The sequence below is a fragment of the Herpailurus yagouaroundi genome, unplaced genomic scaffold, assembly GCF_014898765.1.
Source record: "Herpailurus yagouaroundi ecotype Mexico unplaced genomic scaffold, PumYag 28, whole genome shotgun sequence".
Classification (NCBI taxonomy): Eukaryota; Metazoa; Chordata; class Mammalia; order Carnivora; family Felidae; genus Herpailurus; species Herpailurus yagouaroundi.
In genome coordinates this window covers 134,497,028-134,514,890 of record NW_024412376.1, presented here as the reverse complement: position 1 = coordinate 134,514,890, position 17,863 = coordinate 134,497,028, and the positions used below count along the sequence as shown (strand labels likewise).

General features: G+C 39.3%; 1 long non-coding RNA gene across 2 annotated transcripts in view; it reads right to left on the bottom strand.

The window, feature by feature from the left end:
* LOC121036663 (uncharacterized) overlaps positions 1–17,863 on the bottom strand; it is a 35,314-nt gene that overhangs the window by 13,011 nt on the left and 4,440 nt on the right. For both annotated transcript variants that reach the window (XR_005793426.1, XR_005793425.1), the window contains exons 3-4: positions 10,527–10,703; positions 5,503–5,585 (exon numbers count right to left, since the gene is read on the bottom strand). This is a non-coding gene — a long non-coding RNA (uncharacterized LOC121036663). The remainder of the gene's footprint in view (positions 1–5,502; positions 5,586–10,526; positions 10,704–17,863) is intronic.

Genomic DNA, 17,863 nt, shown 5'->3' with positions numbered 1-17,863 from the left:
TTTTTTTTTTTTTTTAATTTTTTTTTTCAACATTTATTTATTTTTGGGACAGAGAGAGACAGAGCATGAACGGGGGAGGGGCAGAGAGAGAGGGAGACACAGAATCGGAAACAGGCTCCAGGCTCCGAGCCATCAGCCCAGAGCCTGACGCGGGGCTCAAACTCACGGACCGTGAGATCGTGACCTGGCTGAAGTCGGACGCTTAACCGACTGCGCCACCCAGGCGCCCCTAAAATCGATAGCTTTATTTGCCATGTTTTTGATGGATCAGCTATTCAAGCGGGAAATGCACTTTCCCGCTCTGATGAAGAAGAAAGTATCCTCCCCAGTATGACAGTGTTCATGGCATTCACCTTCACTTACCTCATAAGCAAGAACAGAAGTTACGTAGGCAAGGTTTACATCCATAGCACCAGGGAGTCTAGCTATTTCAAAGCCATGACATCCAGCTCATTTCACATGCTGTGTGAAAATGAATTGTATTTGTTGAATCTGGCACTAATTGTGATGAATTGCAAACACAAGAGTACCATCAATTCAATTATCTTACTGAAACGACATTTTTAATTCAGAAAGAAAATTCCTGCAACATATACGTGTTAAGAAATGAAATACTGGCACTGTACTCAATTTACTTAATCTTAGGGAAAGGTGACATGGGGAAGACAGTCCACCGACTACACAGATTTCTGACAGTTCTATTGTTTAGAGGCTTTGGAAGGTATAAGCAGGTTTCAGCTATAAAAGCTCATTGTCCTTTGAAATTAAAGTGATAGTTCCTGTGCCCTAAAGTCTTTTCTTATAACAGCAGATTTGTCTTCTTGCTGTTCCGCCATCAGTAACAATCCCATCTCTAGGTGAGCTTCTAATGATATCCATAAACAAATTCTGTATAATCCAGAAAGAGTCTTCTTCTTGGTGGGAAACTACTCCAGAAATTACGTGTATTTGAAGGCCATTTTGAGATTTTACACTAACTCTCTGAAGTTACCCCTCTGTTATTTAGTACTGCTTTTTTCATGTTTATTTTTGAGAGACAGAGCGCAAGTTGGGGAGGGGCAGAGACAGAGGGAGACACAATCCAAAGCAGACGCCAGGCTCTGAGCTGTCAGCACAGAGCCCGATGTGGGACTCGAACCCATGAACCTGGAGATCATGACCTGAGCCGAAGTTGGACGCTTCGTCAACTGAGCCACCCTGGCACACTGCGTTATTTAGTACTTTTTTTTTTTTTAATTTTTTTTTCAACGTTTATTTATTTTTGGGACAGAGAGAGAGCATGAACGGGGGAGGGGCAGAGAGAGAGGGAGACACAGAATCGGAAACAGGCTCCAGGCTCTGAGCCATCAGCCCAGAGCCCGACGCGGGGCTCGAACTCACGGACCGCGAGATCGTGACCTGGCTGAAGTCGGACGCTTAACCGACTGCGCCACCCAGGCGCCCCGTTATTTAGTACTTCTATGTTCTAATAATTTGCAAAATGATGTTTTAATGGCAATTATATTCGCTATTGATGAACTACAGTTCATCAATGATATTCATTGGTGATGGTTCATCAGTTAGCTAATGTTAAGCAAAAGATTTTCAAATATCAGATCATTCCCACTAAAATGTTAAAAAACTGTCTATTCCTGCTTCATCTCATTTATGCCGTGTGTTTAACAATGATGCTAAATTCTTCTGATGACACTGGGCATCGAATCTTTAACATAGGATGTCTAAAACAAGGACAACAATATAGTCTTTGATGGTCAGACCAAACTGGAGCATTGAATAAGACTGAGGGGCTTGGATCTCGATGATGCATTCCAAAAGTGGCATTGCCAAATGGGAGAGCTTACTTGCAAAAATGAGACCAGGACAGTAAGGGCACTCGGAGCACATAATACCAGGAAAACATGACTCCTTCACCTTGTCCTTACCCACCACCTTCTCCTATCTTCACCTCTTTCCCTTTACAGTTTGAGGTGCCGTGGCCCATTACTGCAGCTACTTTCTTGCAAACAGCTTCATTATCCTTGCTCCATTTACTTCTTCCATCACAACTGCCAGGCAAGAGAATGGCTCTGAATCAAACCACCTATCTACTTCTCTGCTGAGATCCCCAGGCTACTGAGCTCATGGGAGAAATCATACAACTGCATGCATCACATTGATTCTACCATAGACCAGTAGTCTCCAACCTCAGCACAGCCTGGTAATCATTCAGCATTTCTCTAAGTGGTTCTTTTTGCCATGCTCCACAGAATTCAACCTCTCTTCATTTTCCCTGAACCTCTGACACCGGCATTCAATCTTCCCTTCTACCCAAAAGACAGAACAGTGCTATTGGGTTAGGTACTCCTTCACTTTTATACCCTGGCCAGTGGTATACTAGTAAATGACCAATAACTGACTCTTTGGGGGTTTGGGGTGTGAGGAAGTTCTGATTTATAGTGTTTATCAGTTTCCATGGTGTAAATATTCCTACAGTGGCTGAATTCAAGCTTTTGATGTATACTAGCCGGCTCTCAAAATTTCTGAAAATTTAACTATTGGCTGCCATGAGCTAGTAGAAGCTGGGTCCTGCACACACTGCATGATGCCCAGAAATTTAAATAGGTACAGAACATCTCCTTCTTCACCCTCTGTTACAGGAGATGTCTCTCCTATTCTCCAATCTAAAGTGAAAGACTCCCTCCTGCCTTCTATAAGTATCTTTTTCTATCTATTAAAATCCTTCTCTTGGGGCTCCTGGGTGGCTCAGTTGGTTGAGCTCCAACTTCAGATCAGGTCATGATCTCATGGTTCATGGGTTCAAGCCCTGCAACGGGTTCTGTGCTGACAGCTCGAAGCCTGCAGCCTGCTTCAGATTCTGTGTCTCCCTCTCTCTCCGCCCCTCCCCGCTCATGCTCTGTCTCTCTCTGTCAAAAATAAACATTTAAAAAAATTTTTTTAATCCCTCTCTTGTGCATTTTCAACTTCCCCCTCTTTATTGGCTAATTTCTTTTTTATCTTTTTGTCATTCAATTACCTAGCTCTCTCCCATGCTTTTCATTTAAGGAAACTTCATTTGATTCCACATTTCTGTCCAGCGATGTTGCAGACCCACTTCTCCAAAGAATTGTTTCCATTGTCTTCTCTTCAGATCACTCATCTACTTACTGGAATCTGGGTTTCCACTGAAATCTCGAAGTTCCTTGTTATTACTAGATTCAATAGAGAATTCTCAGTCCTTCTTCTACTGACTTCTCTTTCAGCATCTGACACATTTGACCACTTCTTCCTCTCCTTGGCTTCTGGGACACAATGGTTCTCTGATTCTACTCCTTCCTCTTGGCTTCGGTCTCCTATGCAGGCTCCTCCCTTTTGTCCTTTTCTTACTTGTTGGTGCTCCTCATTATTTTATTCTGAGATCCCTCTCTTCTCATTCTACTTGCCCAGGACTTCATCTCCTCCCAGGCCTTCAATTACCATCCCGAAATTAATGATGACTCACTGATCCATGGCTCCAGGACATTCCTTCTCCTGAACTTTAGACATGTACTACCCACTGCCTGCTAGACATATTCTTTTGGATATCTCCAGAGGCACCTCAAGTTTAACATTTCTAACACGGAAATCTCCCCAGATCTCCTCCCCTTCCGTGCTCTCAGCCCAGTGAATGACTGTAAGTTGCCCATGCCAGAATAATCCTTGAATCCTTCTAATATCTCATAGCCAGCAATCACAAAGTCCTGATGATTCCACTTCCAAAGTATCTCTTCCATCTCTCTACCTCTTATCATCCACAGGGCTACCAGCCTGGTTCAGTCACATTATCTCTCCAAACTAGTCTCCTTGCCTCCAGGCTTGCCTCATCCTAATCATTCTCCATTCTGCAGTGATCTCTTAAAAACAAATCTGATCGTGTCACTTGCTTCCCTAATCACTTCTGTTGCTTCTCCACTGTTTCTAGGACAGAGACCAAACTCTAATATGACCTATGAGTCTCTGTGTGGTCTGACCCCCGTTTCCAAGCCTCTCCTTGCCTCCTACCTTGTTCCCATTGATCTGAATATTTTTCAGTTCCTAAACATGTTATGAGCTGTTTCATCTCTGGGCCTTTGAATATATGGTTTACTTTGCTGGAAATACCATAATTTACTTCCTGCTGCTTCCCATCCCTCTACCTCTGACTCTTACTCATTGTTAGAAGTTGTTCCCTACATAAGTGCCACTGACCCAGTTCTCTTCACTTTTGCAACCATTGCATTTAACCGTTGCATTTAACCGTTGCATTTAACACAATGATTGTTTTGTTGCCTTGTCTCCTTCATAGGTAAATAATCTCCATGAGGACAGGAACTATGTCTATGCTCTTCACCACTGTATTCCCACTGATTTTAATCAAGAAACCGCATGTCCTTAACATCACTCCACATCTCCCCCACCCCCAGCCCCTGGCAACCACTGATCTACTTTCTGTCTCTCAGGAATTCACCCCCCTAGGTAAGTTTGTGGTAAGAAATATTTAGCCTGGACCTATATAAGAATATTAAGTTAGTGATTCATGGCAAATTCATGGCACCCTCTTGTGCCTTATTTTCCGTAACTTTGAAAGGATGCCTACTTATTCAAGAACAAAGTCCATAAGATGGTGTGCAGTGTTTAATAAACCACCTATATATCACTTGATTTCCTGTGCAATTTTGTATTGCTCCATTTCCTATCTCTTGTTTTGGTTAATTCATAGAATTTTCAATTTCATGAGTGTTGGCTTCTGTGGCTAGAAGCAAAGCTTCTCATTATGCTTTGAAGAATCTCCCATTCTGCCAAGCTGGCTCCTTGGGTCCCTGCCTTCTGCTTAATTCCTCCTTGTGCTCTAAAATAGGAGTTTCATCCATTCTGATCTCAAGGAATTTGGATCTGTGCAAGTTAACATTTTGAAACTTGTCTTACATACAAAGTTGTATTGCTCTCATTCAAAACCTATCTTTTGGGGTGCTTGGGTGGTTCAGTCGGTTGAGCATCTGACTCTAGATTTCAGCTCAGGTCATGATCTCACTGTTCCTGGGATCCAGTCCTGCACCTGCTTGGGATTCTCTCTCTCCCTTCCTCTCCACCCTTCCTCTCATTTGCTTGTGAGTGCACACGAGTTCTCTCTCTCTCTCTCTCTCTCAAAATAAGTAAACATTTTTTAAAACCTATCTTTTAATTAAGACATTTTTAGGTTTTTAGTTCTTGTTTTCAGAAACAGGTAATTAAAAATAATAAAAAATAATAGATATTATTTTAAGGGAGAGACACATCCACCATCTCCAAGAACTTCATGGCTGCTTTATGAATTGTAAATGGAGAGAAAGGCTAATGAATCCAACTATTTCCCAAGGATCATATTTAACATTAATTGAGACTATGAGGTACCAGGGACAATGCTAAAATTTTTTTTTTCCATTACTTCATTTAAACTCAGGGCAACCCAACAAAGTAGGAATATTGCTACCGTCCTTTTACAGGTAAAGGAAACATTAAATGACTCACCCAATGTCAGACAGCTAGTAACTAAAGATGAGGACCTTGGTGGTTCTCTGAACTATAGAATCCAAAATCCAATATTGTTCTTCCTGGGAGAAAAAATTAATTGTAAAGTTAAATGGTAGTTTAATCTCATACTGTTTATCCTGAAAAAATAGCATTAACTTCTGATTTTAAATGTTTACAGCATCGAATTTGAATATATTCTTGATAATAGAAAAATATAAATATCTATGTATGTTTTGTTTTGTTTTTATTTGAGAGAGAGAAAGCACAGCAAGGGAGAGGGGCAGAGAGAGAGAGAGAATCTTAAGCCGGCTCCGCTCTCAGCCCAGAGCCTGACACGGGGTTCCATCCCATGACTCTGGGATCACAGTCTGAGTTGAAATCAAGAGTGGGATGCTCAACCGACTGAGCCACCTAGGTGCCCCTAAATATGTCTGTATGTTTAAACATGGGCTGTTTGAGAAACGCTTGTGCTTCCTAACCACCAATTTCATTGCTTCTCCATTTGGAGTGTTCACATGATATCACAGGATAGGACTGAACCTGGGAGGTAGAACAGTGAAAAAGACCAGCTCTTAAGATGACTAAAATCCCTCTTATTTCCTTCCCACACATAACACTAGATGCATATAGCTAAATTGTGTCTTATTTTCCTTTTTGTAATAATTTCAATGATCACAATTTGAATGCTTGGCCCATAGTAGGCACTCACTAATTATCTACTGAATGAATTGATTTGCCCTTTTTTGGAACTCTATGGCATTTACTTCCTAAAGTCAGGACCTGCAAAAAGAGAAGCTTAACACTGAAGAATACTAAGAGACATTCAGCATTGTAATTTTAGGAGTTTGTACATTCCACTCAGTCTTAAATATATGCCACATTTGCTCTCTAACTGCTTTAGCTATGTTAGTCTTGTTTCCTTAACCATATTTTAAGCAAGGACTGTTATTCAATTCTTATCTGAGCCTCGTGGAGCCTAGCACAGTGCTGGTCTTAGATAATCTATCAAAATGCACATCACATTCTCTTACAAATAGTAATGGCTTAACAAATATCCGTTAATATGGTTATGAAAATTATTTTCAAGGGACGCCTGGGTGGCTCAGCTGGTTGAGTGTGTGACTGTTGGTTTTGGCTCAGGTCATGATCTCACAGCTCTGTGGGTTTGAGCCCCATGTCCGGCTCTGCCCTGGCAGTGTGGAGCCTGCTTGGGATTCTCTCTCTCCCCCCCCACCCCAACTTGTGCTGTCGCTCTCTCTCTCTCTCTCTCTCTCTCTCTCTCTCTCTCTCTCAAAATAAATAAACTTGAAAAATTTATTTTCAAGTTGACAAATTTTGTTGGAACCAACAGCCTCTTTCCTTCTAATTTTCATAAATTGCAACTTCATTTTTTCCCCCAGGTTAACATAAGTATAGCAAACAAATTATAATTTTGTAATTTATAAATTTTATAATTTATAAAATTTTAAGCCAAGTAAATATACAAAGTGTAATAGCATTATAAAGAATTTCTCTGCTGTCATCTATATGTTTATAAACCAGGCAAAATTAATTTGATTGCATGGTCTAAATGGGTTTGATCTTAGCCATATACTAGCATTTTTTTTTCCATACAACTTTTGATTGAAATATAATTCAAATGCTTAAAATTCAGCTTTTTAAAAGTATACAACTCAGTGGTTTTAGTTATTCACAAAGTTGTCAACCCATCACCACTATCTAATTCTAGAACATTTTCATCACCCCAGAAAGAAATCCCATATCCATTAGCTGTCATTCCTCTTTCCCCCCAACCCTTGGCAACCACTAATCTACTTTTTTTCTCTGTGGATTTGCCTATTTTGGACATTTTGTTTAAATGGAATTATACAATACGTGGCCTTTCTTTTTTTTTTTTTTTTAAGTTTTATTCATTTAAGTAATCTCTATACCCAAAATGCAGCTCGAACTCATGACCCCGAGATTACGAGTCACATGTTCTTCTGACTGAGCCAGCCATGCTCCCCCTATCGTGTCTGATTTCTTTTACTGGAGTGATGCGTTTAAGGTTCATTATGTTGTATTATGTATCAGTTCTCCATTCTTTTTTGTGATCAAATAATATTCCATTGTACAGATAAACTACATTTTGCTTACCTAGTCATCAGCTGATGGACATTTGGATTGTTTCCACCTTTTTAGTGTTGCTATGGACATTCATATACAAGTTTTTGTTTGAACACCTTTTTTTCAGTTCTCTTGGGGTATATATACCTACAAAAGGAATTGCTGAGTAAAATGGTAATATTACGTTTAAGTTTTTGAGGAACTACTAATCCATTTTCCAAAGCAACTGCACCATTTTACATTCCCACCAGCAGTGTTTAAGGATTCCAATTTCTCTATATCCTCCCTAACACTTATTATTTTCTTTCTTTTTCTTTTTTCTTCTAATCACCCTAGTAGTGTGAAGTACTTTCTCATTATGGTTTTGATTTGCATTTCCCTATTGACTACTGATGTTGAGCATCTTTTCATGTGCTCTTTGGCCATTTGTATATTTTCTTTGGAGAAATGTCTGCAGATCCTTTGTCTATTTTTTAATTGGGTTATTTGTCTTTATTTTTGAGTTGTAAGAATTCTTTATAAATTCTGTATACAAGTCTCATATGAGACATATAATTGTAAATATTTTATGCTGTTCTATGGGTTGTCTTCATTTTCTTGAAAGCGACCTTTTACAACACTAAAGTATTTACTCTTGATGTTGTATGTTTAAATTTTTGGTGAACTCCAATTTATCTAATTTTTTGCTATCTATTTTAGTTGCTTATGCTTTTGGTCTCATACCTAAGAAATCATTACCAAATACAAGGCCACAAATACTCCTGTGTTTTCTTCTATGAGTTTCATTGTTTTAGTTCTTACATTTAGGTTTTGATTCATTTTGTGTTAATTTTTTTTTTAAGAATTGCATTTTATTGAAATTTTTTAAAATTTATTTTTGAGAGAGAGAGTGAGAGAGAGCATGAGAGAGAGACAGCACATGAGTAGGGGAGTAGCAAAGACAGAGGGAGTCACAGAATCCGAAGCAGGCTCAGGCCCTGAGATGTCAGCACAGAGCCCCACACAGGGCTCAAACCCATGAACCATGGGATCATGACCTGAGCCGACATCGGACACTTGACCAACTGAGCCACCCAGGTGCCCCTGGGTTAATTTTTGTATGTGGAACATGCATTAACATGTGTGATCATATGCACTATCTATTGAAGTTCGTACAGAAGTAGTTCAGAGGATTACGGATATAAGTAGTGGGAAGTGACAGTTTTCAAGTAATCAGAACTCACAGCAAATATATTTAATCTTTAAAAAAATTAATCTGAAATTTTCCTGTCTTGAGGGTAATAAGTAAAAATATAATAACAAAACTTTCTTTGTATGTTACATTAAACTCAGTAGCTTTTTCGTAGCATTTGCTTAATCTTTATCAACAGATATTCCTTCTGTAATATTTCTGGCAGGTAAGAGAAATTTTGATACATTCATCATACAATATCTTCTATTTTCAGAAACATAGCTAAATTTAAGTTGTTCTGTTCAAATGAAGTGGAAAGAAAGAATGAGCAAGATTAGAACTACTTCCCTATTCAGAAGCAGAGTAATGTCAGGTATCTATTCATCAGACCTCCTGAATACCTTTCCTGAACAGACATTTCAATTTGAAAGAATTTTAACAACAGTCTCAACTGCATGCCCAGAGAAATGGAACAGACAGCAGGAGTTTTCAAGAAAAGAACAAAGAGACAAAAATCAAGCAGGTTTGCCAACAGTAGGTCCCTTTGTTTGAAACAACATGAGGACTTTGTAGCAATTCCATTTTAGAAGTTTTCTATAAACCAGAGTTTGAAATTCATCTTGGGGATGAGGGCACTGTTAAATTACTGGGGTCAAATGTATCACAGTTATGTTAACATTGCTTATTTTCCAGAATCATAATTTATAGTAATTCTCCATTAAATTCAGGTTTCTGAGAAAACAAAATTGAAATGATTTTACAAAGTACATTCTCCTAAAGGAGAGATTGATTGCCTGATTGATTCATTGGTTGATTACTGCCCCCAAGGAGAGTTTGTTTTGAAAAATTAATTAAAAACTAGAGTTAGAGAGGTTTTCCCTAGAGATTGAAATGGAAGTTATTTTTAGTTTTTTAATAAAATTAGGAAGATTGGCTGTGGGACATTGGTGGCTCCTGAAATTTAATTCACTTCCTGTTGTCAAATGCCCTTTCAGTAATTGTACCTTTCATCCTCAAAAGAAAATCTCTTTCAGCAACTATAGGTGAGAACGTTTTGATATGGCACATATACAAAATCACATGTGGCGCTGAGATTGTTCTTTGGGGACAGTGGTGCCCAATCTTTTCTCACTCTCATTCTAGTTGAAATTTAAAATGCTTTGTTATCAGAAGGTTTTTCCATTTAAGATTGGCAGCAATTTGACAAGACTATAGACGCAAGCGTGCCTTTGCTGGGGAACGATCGCTGTGCGTTTTCTTGCATCGTGACAGTTGGTGAGTTGCCTGTCCTTGGATTCTCTGAAATGATTTTTGGTGACCCTGGCTTGTTTTTGACCTGAAGACGTACCATGGTCTTGCTTTTCAAACTGGGGTTCCAATGTAAGCTTTGTGACGGCAGAAACTGCCTTGTCACTGCGATGGCCCCAATGTCTAGAATATTGTCTGGCATGGTGCTCGAGAAATAGTTATTGAATAAAAGAGAAGAGGAAGAAGGAGGAGGGAGGGAAAGAGACGCAGAGACAAAGAAGAAGGGAGGAAGAAGAGAAAAGAGGAAAGAAAAAAAGCAGAAGTAAAAGAACTGGTAGCGGAAGGGGAAGGTATTGATAGCGCATCACAAGGAATATGTGGGTGTGAGGTGGGGAGGAGGGAGGCAAAGCTCGAGGAAAAACATAGGGAAGATCAATTTTACCCAACGAAGTGAGATGGGGAAGAGAAGGTTACATCAAAATAAATAAAGAGGCACCTGGGTGGCTCAGTCGGTTAAGCATCAGACTCTTGGTTTCTGCTCGGGTCATGATCCCGCGGTTCGTGAGTTCAAGCCCCACGTCAGGCTCTGTGCGACAGCATGGGGACTGCTTGGAGTCCTCTCTCTCCCCCTCTCTCTGCCCTTCTCTTGCTCGCTCACATGTGCGCTCTCTCTCTAAAAATAAGCAAAATAAACTTAAAAAGAATTTAAAATAAATACAGATATGTGGAGAAAGATGCAAAATTTGCATTAGGCAATAAATTGTATTCCCTGCTTCCACAGACTCATAGACTCTCAGTCTCATAGACTCACAGACTCACAGAATCTCAAGTTGGGAAGGCATCGAAGAAGTGATTTTGTCACATCAGCCATATCTGATCCCTCAGTCCAAGATTGGTGAACTTTTTCTGAAGAAAGTAAGATATTTTAGGTTTTGAAGGGCATAGTCTCTATCACAACTGCTCCATTATGCCGTTGTAGCATGAAAAGACCATACACATACACAGTATGTTAGAAAAAAAAAAATGTGTACAGCTTTGTGTCAACAAAAAACAGGTGGCGGGACAGATTTGGCCTGTGGGCTATATAGTTTGTCGACCATACCTGCATATTTTCTATAATATTCTGACAATGCTTATCACCTCTGTCTGCATCTGCAGTGACAGGGAACACACTTCTTTTCAAGGAAAACTGTTCCATTTTTGTATGACTGTGGTTATAGAAAGGCATTCTTTATATTGAGTAAAAATATGCTTTTGGTGTTATTATGGACCGAATGTTTGTGTCTCCCTAAAATTTGTACATTGGAATTTAATCTCCAGTGTGATGGTATTTGGAGGAAAGACCTTTGGGAGATAAGGAGGTCATGAGAATGGGGTCCTCATGAATGGAATTAGTGCCTGTGTAAGAGGACAGAGGGTCAGCTTACTTTTACACAACAAGAAATCAGTAGTCTGCAACCCAGATGACGGCTTTCACCAGAACCTAACCATGCTGGCACTGTGATCTGGGATTTCCAGTCTCCAGACTGTGAGAAAGAAATTTCTAAGCCACCCAGTCCATGGTACTTTGTTACAGCAACCTGAACTAAGCCAAGTACTATCTTAGGGTTTATTTGTTTGTCATTGTTGTTTAAGATACTCTAACCTAATGATTTAGTACATGATACTTTTTTTTTTTAAGGTAGCTTCTGCTTCTAGTTAACATGGAGTAACAAGAATGTGATTTACTCACCCGTCTGAAACAACTAAAAACTCTGAACAAAATGTAGGAAACAAGATTCAAGGAAACAAGCATTCAAGATACTGACAGTAGGCAACAAAGGACAGTGATCTCTGCCGGATAGGAAACAAATGAGGGAAGACTATAGTTGCCTCCAGCTTATTGCCTAGAGTGAATTTCCAGGACTCAGCTAACTGGGAGCCCGAGGGGAGCCCAGCCATCTCTCTGAGTTGAGGAGATGGGGGTGCAAGTTTGAGGGAGCCAAGGCCAGTAGCACTCGCAGAGCAAAGCACAGGATCAGAGAGCGTGGCTCGAGAGGGACAACTCTGGAGATGAGCAGAGGGGCCCCTTTAGTATTCGGCTGAGTGCTGCTCAGTGAATGTGTTGTGAGGAAATTACCCAAGGTCAGGGAAAGAACCACCTGAAGAGATTACAGGGAAGAGTAAACAGTTCTTGGAGCTCGTCAAAGGCCAGAAATAGTTCCTGTTCCTAACAGCCAGATTGGAAAACCTCAGAATTCACAGATACGGTGTAGAATACTAAGATGAGTCTTGCCTCAGTAATGGGGGGAAATTATTCCCAGGCCAAATGCTGCTCTGGTCATGGATAAATGAACTTCAGAGTTAGATCTGAAAGGATCTAAGTGTTTCCAGTATGTTTTTCTCTCTATATAACTACCTATGATAAATTTTAATTTATAAATCAGGCACAGTAAGAGATTAACAATAACTAAAAATTCAGTAGAACAATTATAAAATATACTGTAATAAAAGTTATTTGAACGTGGTCTCTTTCAAAACATCTTATTGTACTGTACTCACCTTTCTGACGATAATGTGAGATGATAAAATGCCTACGTGATGAGATGTAGTGAGGTGAATGACACAGACCCTGTGACATAGTAGTAGGCTATTACTGACCTTCTGACAGTATGTCAGAGTGTCATCTGCTTCTGGACCTTCGTTGACCAAAGGTAATTAGAACTGCAGAAAGGGTGGGGCTCCTGGGTGGCTCAGTTGGTTAAGTGTCCGACTCTTGATTTCAGCTCAGGTCATGCTCTCAAGGTTTGTAGGTTCGAGCCACACATCAGGCTCCTGTGCTCTCTCTCCCCCTCTCTCTTTCTCTGCCCCTCCCTCACTCACACACTCTCTCTCTCTTTCAAAAATAAATAAACAAACGGGGGGGAAAAAAAACAAACCCTGCAGAAAGTGAAACAATGGAAAAGGGGAGACTTCTGTAAATACATGGTGAGACTACCCAGCCATAGATCATCCTTGCATTCCGACAGCACTCAATCCAGAGTGAACCCTGCTTCCTGGGACTCTACCACAAATCACAAACTACAGCCCCAATCCTATCACAGGTCTTTTTATACGCTGTTCCCCATGGTGTGCATTCCCCCTCACTGCAATGAGTGATAAACACAACCTCTTCAACTGTTAATGTGTTCTTGGTGGCTTTGACTGGAAGGCATTGCTATTTCAAATATATTATTTAATGTAATCGTCATAACAAGAGCATAAGCCTGAGTTTACAGAGGATCCTAAGGTGACTGGAGGTTAATTTAATTAGAATTACAAGCATAAAGAGACAAATCAGGGATTTTAACACAGGCTTTTTGTATGTTCCTCACTATGTTGAACGACTGAAGATGAGGAGCAAGATAAAGAAGAAAATAGGGGCACCTCGGTGGTTCAGTCGGTTAAGTGTGCGACTTCAGCTGAGGTAATGATTTTGCGGTTTATGGGTTTGTGCCCTGCATTGGGCTCTTGCTGACAGCTCAGAGCCTGGAGCCTGCTTCAGATTCTGTCTCTCTCTCTCTCTCTCTCTCTCTCTCTCTCTGCCCCTCCCCTGCTCACACATTGTCTCTCTCTTTCTCACAATTAAACATTAAACAACAACAACAACAAAAAAAATTTTTTTAAATTTTTTTTCAACGTTTTTTATTTATTTTTGGGACAGAGAGAGACAGAGCATGAACGGGGGAGGGGCAGAGAGAGAGGGAGACACAGAATCGGAAGCAGGCTCCAGGCTCTGAGCCATCAGCCCAGAGCCCGACGCGGGGCTCGAACTCATGGACCACGAGATCGTGACCTGGCTGAAGTCGGCCGCTTAACCGACTGCGCCACCCAGGTGCCCCAACAAAAAAATTTTTTAAGAAAAAATAAAGATATTCAAAAAAGGACAAAAGATTTTTTTTCTCCTGGTCTTTAACAGTCACTTTCATGGAGCAACATCTCCATCTTGTGATATGTTATAATGCAAGTTTGTAACTAATTGGATTTTACAACTATAGTCAATCATTTGATGCAACCAAGATTTAAAAGAATTATTTTGCTAATTGCACTATAGGCAAAATAAAATTAAGCCATTCAATTAAAAACCACAACTAATGAGAAAAGAAATGTTTTTTATTGTTATCTATGGTACTTTTTTTCCCCTGAGAGATTACCCTATTGTATGCTTTCACTTTAAAATAATGTCCTTGGGTTGCCTGGGTGGCTCAGTCAGTTAAGCAGGTGACTCTTGATTTCAGCTCAGGTCATGATTTCATGTGGGATCGAGCCCTGTGTTGGGCTCCACAATGAATGTGGAGCCTGCTTGGGATTCTCTCTCCTTCTCTCTATCTCTCTCTGTCCCTGCTCTGTTCCCTCTCTCTCTCTCAAACTAAATAAATAAACAATTTTTTAAATGTTAAATGTTGGGATGCCTGGGTGGCTCAGTCGGTTAAGCATCTGACTTCGGCTCAGGTCATGATCTCACAGCTTGTGGGTTCAAGCACCATGTCAGGCTCTGTGCTGACAGCTCAGAGCCTGGAGCCTGCTTCGGATTCTCCCACTCTCTGCCCCTCCCCTGGTTGCGCTCTGTGTGTGTCTCTCTCTCTTGAAAATTAACATTAAAAAAATTTTTTTGTAAAAAAAAAATAAAATGTTAAATGTCAAAAATAACATATACAGATATATCCCTTTACTTTTTAAAAGATAAGTAGTATCAGGGTGCTTAGGTGGCTCAGTCAGTTAAGCATCTGACTCTTGATTTCAACTCTGGTCATGACTCACAGTCATGGGATGGAGTCCCATTGTTGGCTCCTGGATGAATATGGAGCCTGCTTTGGATTCTCTCTCTGCCCCTGACCCCTTCAAAATAAATAAATAAATAAACTTAAAAAAAAAAAAAAAGATAAGTAGTATCTGCAACTAAGGTACTACAGAAGATAAGATGAATTCTTCTGTTTGCTTAATTCTGTTTGCTAGATTGCTTAAATATGAGACTGCAGCAGCAGGAAAGAAATAAAGTAGGAAGAACTCATTTAAAAAATGATTAGGAGCCAGATAGAAGCTAGAAGGGTGGAAGAAAAACACTTCATGCTGGAGCATGTGAATATAGTAATAAATATATTCCTAAAAAATCATACTGTCTGAATTTTAAGAAAATGTTTTCTAAGTTGCTTGAAAGAGTATAACTGAAAGTTTAAGACAAAGTAGCATTGGCATATGGAGCAAGTATTGTACAGACATACTTACACTAAAAAAATTATTTGTTGATTTTCTAAAATTCAAATTTAACTGAACAGCCCGTATATATAATCTGGCAACCCTAACTGTACATCCATTAAAAAAATAAGAAAAAAAGCATAGACAACTCATCAGTTTACCAGCAGATGGCTCTCTGAATCTAGTTTAGAATAAGATAGTATACTTAAACCTAGTGATGAGTCCTTATTGTCTCAGAGTTTTTGTTGTTTTGAGTGTTTCATTGGTCTGGTGTGATTGGGTCTGGTGTGGTGGGGGAGTGGGAAATTTTTATTTAGTTATATAAAAACATAAAATATCTTTTTTCACCATTTCATATGACTCTTCATGATCCTTAACTTTAGAATATGAAAAGGAAATAATAATTTAATTTGCAATATTTTTTCTTTTATATTTGTGCAAGCATTTATTTTTTATTAAAAAAATTTTTTTTTAATTTAATTTTTTTTTTCAACGTTTATTTATTTTGGGGACAGAGAGAGACAGAGCATGAACGGGGGAGGGGCAGAGAGAGAGGGAGACACAGAATCGGAAACAGGCTCCAGGCTCCAAGCCATCAGCCCAGAGCCTGACGCGGGGCTCGAACTCACGGACCGCGAGATCGTGACCTGGCTGAAGTCGGACGCTTAACCGACTGCGCCACCCAGGCGCCCCTATTTAAAAATTTTTTAAGTAGGCTCCACACCCAGGGTAGAAGAGCTCAACACAGGGCTCAAACTCACAACCTAATCTGCCTGAGCTGAGATCAAGAGTCTGACATTTAACCAACTGAACCACCCAGGTGCCCTTATTTGCTCAAGCATTTAAATGCTAAGGCAACATGTATAATTTCAGTGAAAAGTGACTCTGACATTTCACAAAGTAATTCTGTGCCTATTGTTTTATGTATTTTGAGCTTTGGGTCAGGGATCTCCATAAAACCACCTTTACCTCTTTCATGCATTCTGATTTGCTAGGATATTCGAACATTGAGGCATGAGCGTTGTTTCAATTTAAACCACACATCCAGAGCTCCCAATGAAATCACTGATTCAGCAGAATTTTGACTTGTCACAATTTTACTAAGCTTTCGCCAATGCCAAAATGTCTTGATATGTTCAAGTCTATGACTTACTTTCTAGGAAAAAGTATTCTAGAAATAATTATTGTCTTCAAATCTATTTTGTCTGATAATGGCAGTCACTCAAGCCTGTCTTTTGGTTCTCGTTTGCATGGCTTTGATTTTTTTATCTTTTCACTTTCAACCTATTTGTATCTTTGAATCTAAAATATGTCTCTTGTAGCCAGGATATAGTTGGATTTTTAAATCCATTCTACTAACCTCTGCTTTTTAATTGAGTATTTAATCCATTTACATTTAATGCAATTACAGATTAGGTAGGATTTATATTCACCATTTTTCTATTTTTTTTCTGTATGTCTTATGTCTTTGTCCTTTTATTCCTCCATTTCTGCTTTCTTATGCAAAAAAAAAAAAACCTTTCAAATAGATATTAAAAAAATTTTTTTAATGTTTATTTGTCTCAGATTGAGAGAGAGAGAGAGAGAGGGAGAGATGGAGCACAAGCAGGGGAGAGACAGAGCAGAATCCAAAGCAGGGTCCAGGCTCTGAGCTGTCCACACAGAGCCCGATGTGGGGCTCCAACTCACAAACTGCAAGATCATGACCTGAGCCAAAGATGGACTCTTAACTGACTGAGCCACCCAGGTGCCCCTTGAATAGACATTTTAAATAGACATGGGTAAATAAATATTAAAATAGATATTTAAATATCTTTCCCATATTGACTTTCTCAGTCTCTTCAAATCCTTCTCCACTTACTTTTTTCTTAGTAAATAAATCATAGACTTCAACATATCAAGAAACAAATACAAAAAAACAAAGAGACTTGCTTGGATTATGCAACTAATGACAACATTAGGACTAAAAAACAGGTCTTCTGATTCTATCTAGTTTCAAAGTTCCCACTACCACTGTGCCATGTAACTGGACTGAGTTCATCTGTGACAAGATCCTTCTAATGTCTTTTTTGCCAGTTTTGAATTTCTTATATTTTCTCCCTCTTGTTTCAGAGGAAGCATTGTTTCTCTCTTTTTTTTCATGTTTATTTATTTATTTTTTAAATAATTTATTCATTTTTTAGTTTACATCCAAGTTAGTTAGCATATAGTGCAACAATGACTTCAGGAATAGATTCCTTGATGCCCCTTACCCATTTAGCTCATCCCCCCTCCCACACTCCCTCCAGCAATCCGGTTTTCCATATTTAAGAATCCCTTATGTTTTGTACCCCTCTCTGCTTTTATATGATTTTTTCTTCCCTTCCCTTATGTTCATCTGTTTTGTATCTTAAAGTCTTCATATGAGTGAAGTCATATGATATTTGTCTCTGACTGACTTATTTCGCTTAGCATAATACCCTCTAGTTCCATCCACGTAGTTGCAAATGGCAAGATTTCATTCTTTTTGATTGCTGAGTAATACTCCATTATATATATATGTACATACATATGTACATATATATATGTATGTGTGTGTGTGTATATATGCCACATCTTCTTTATCCATTCATCTATTGA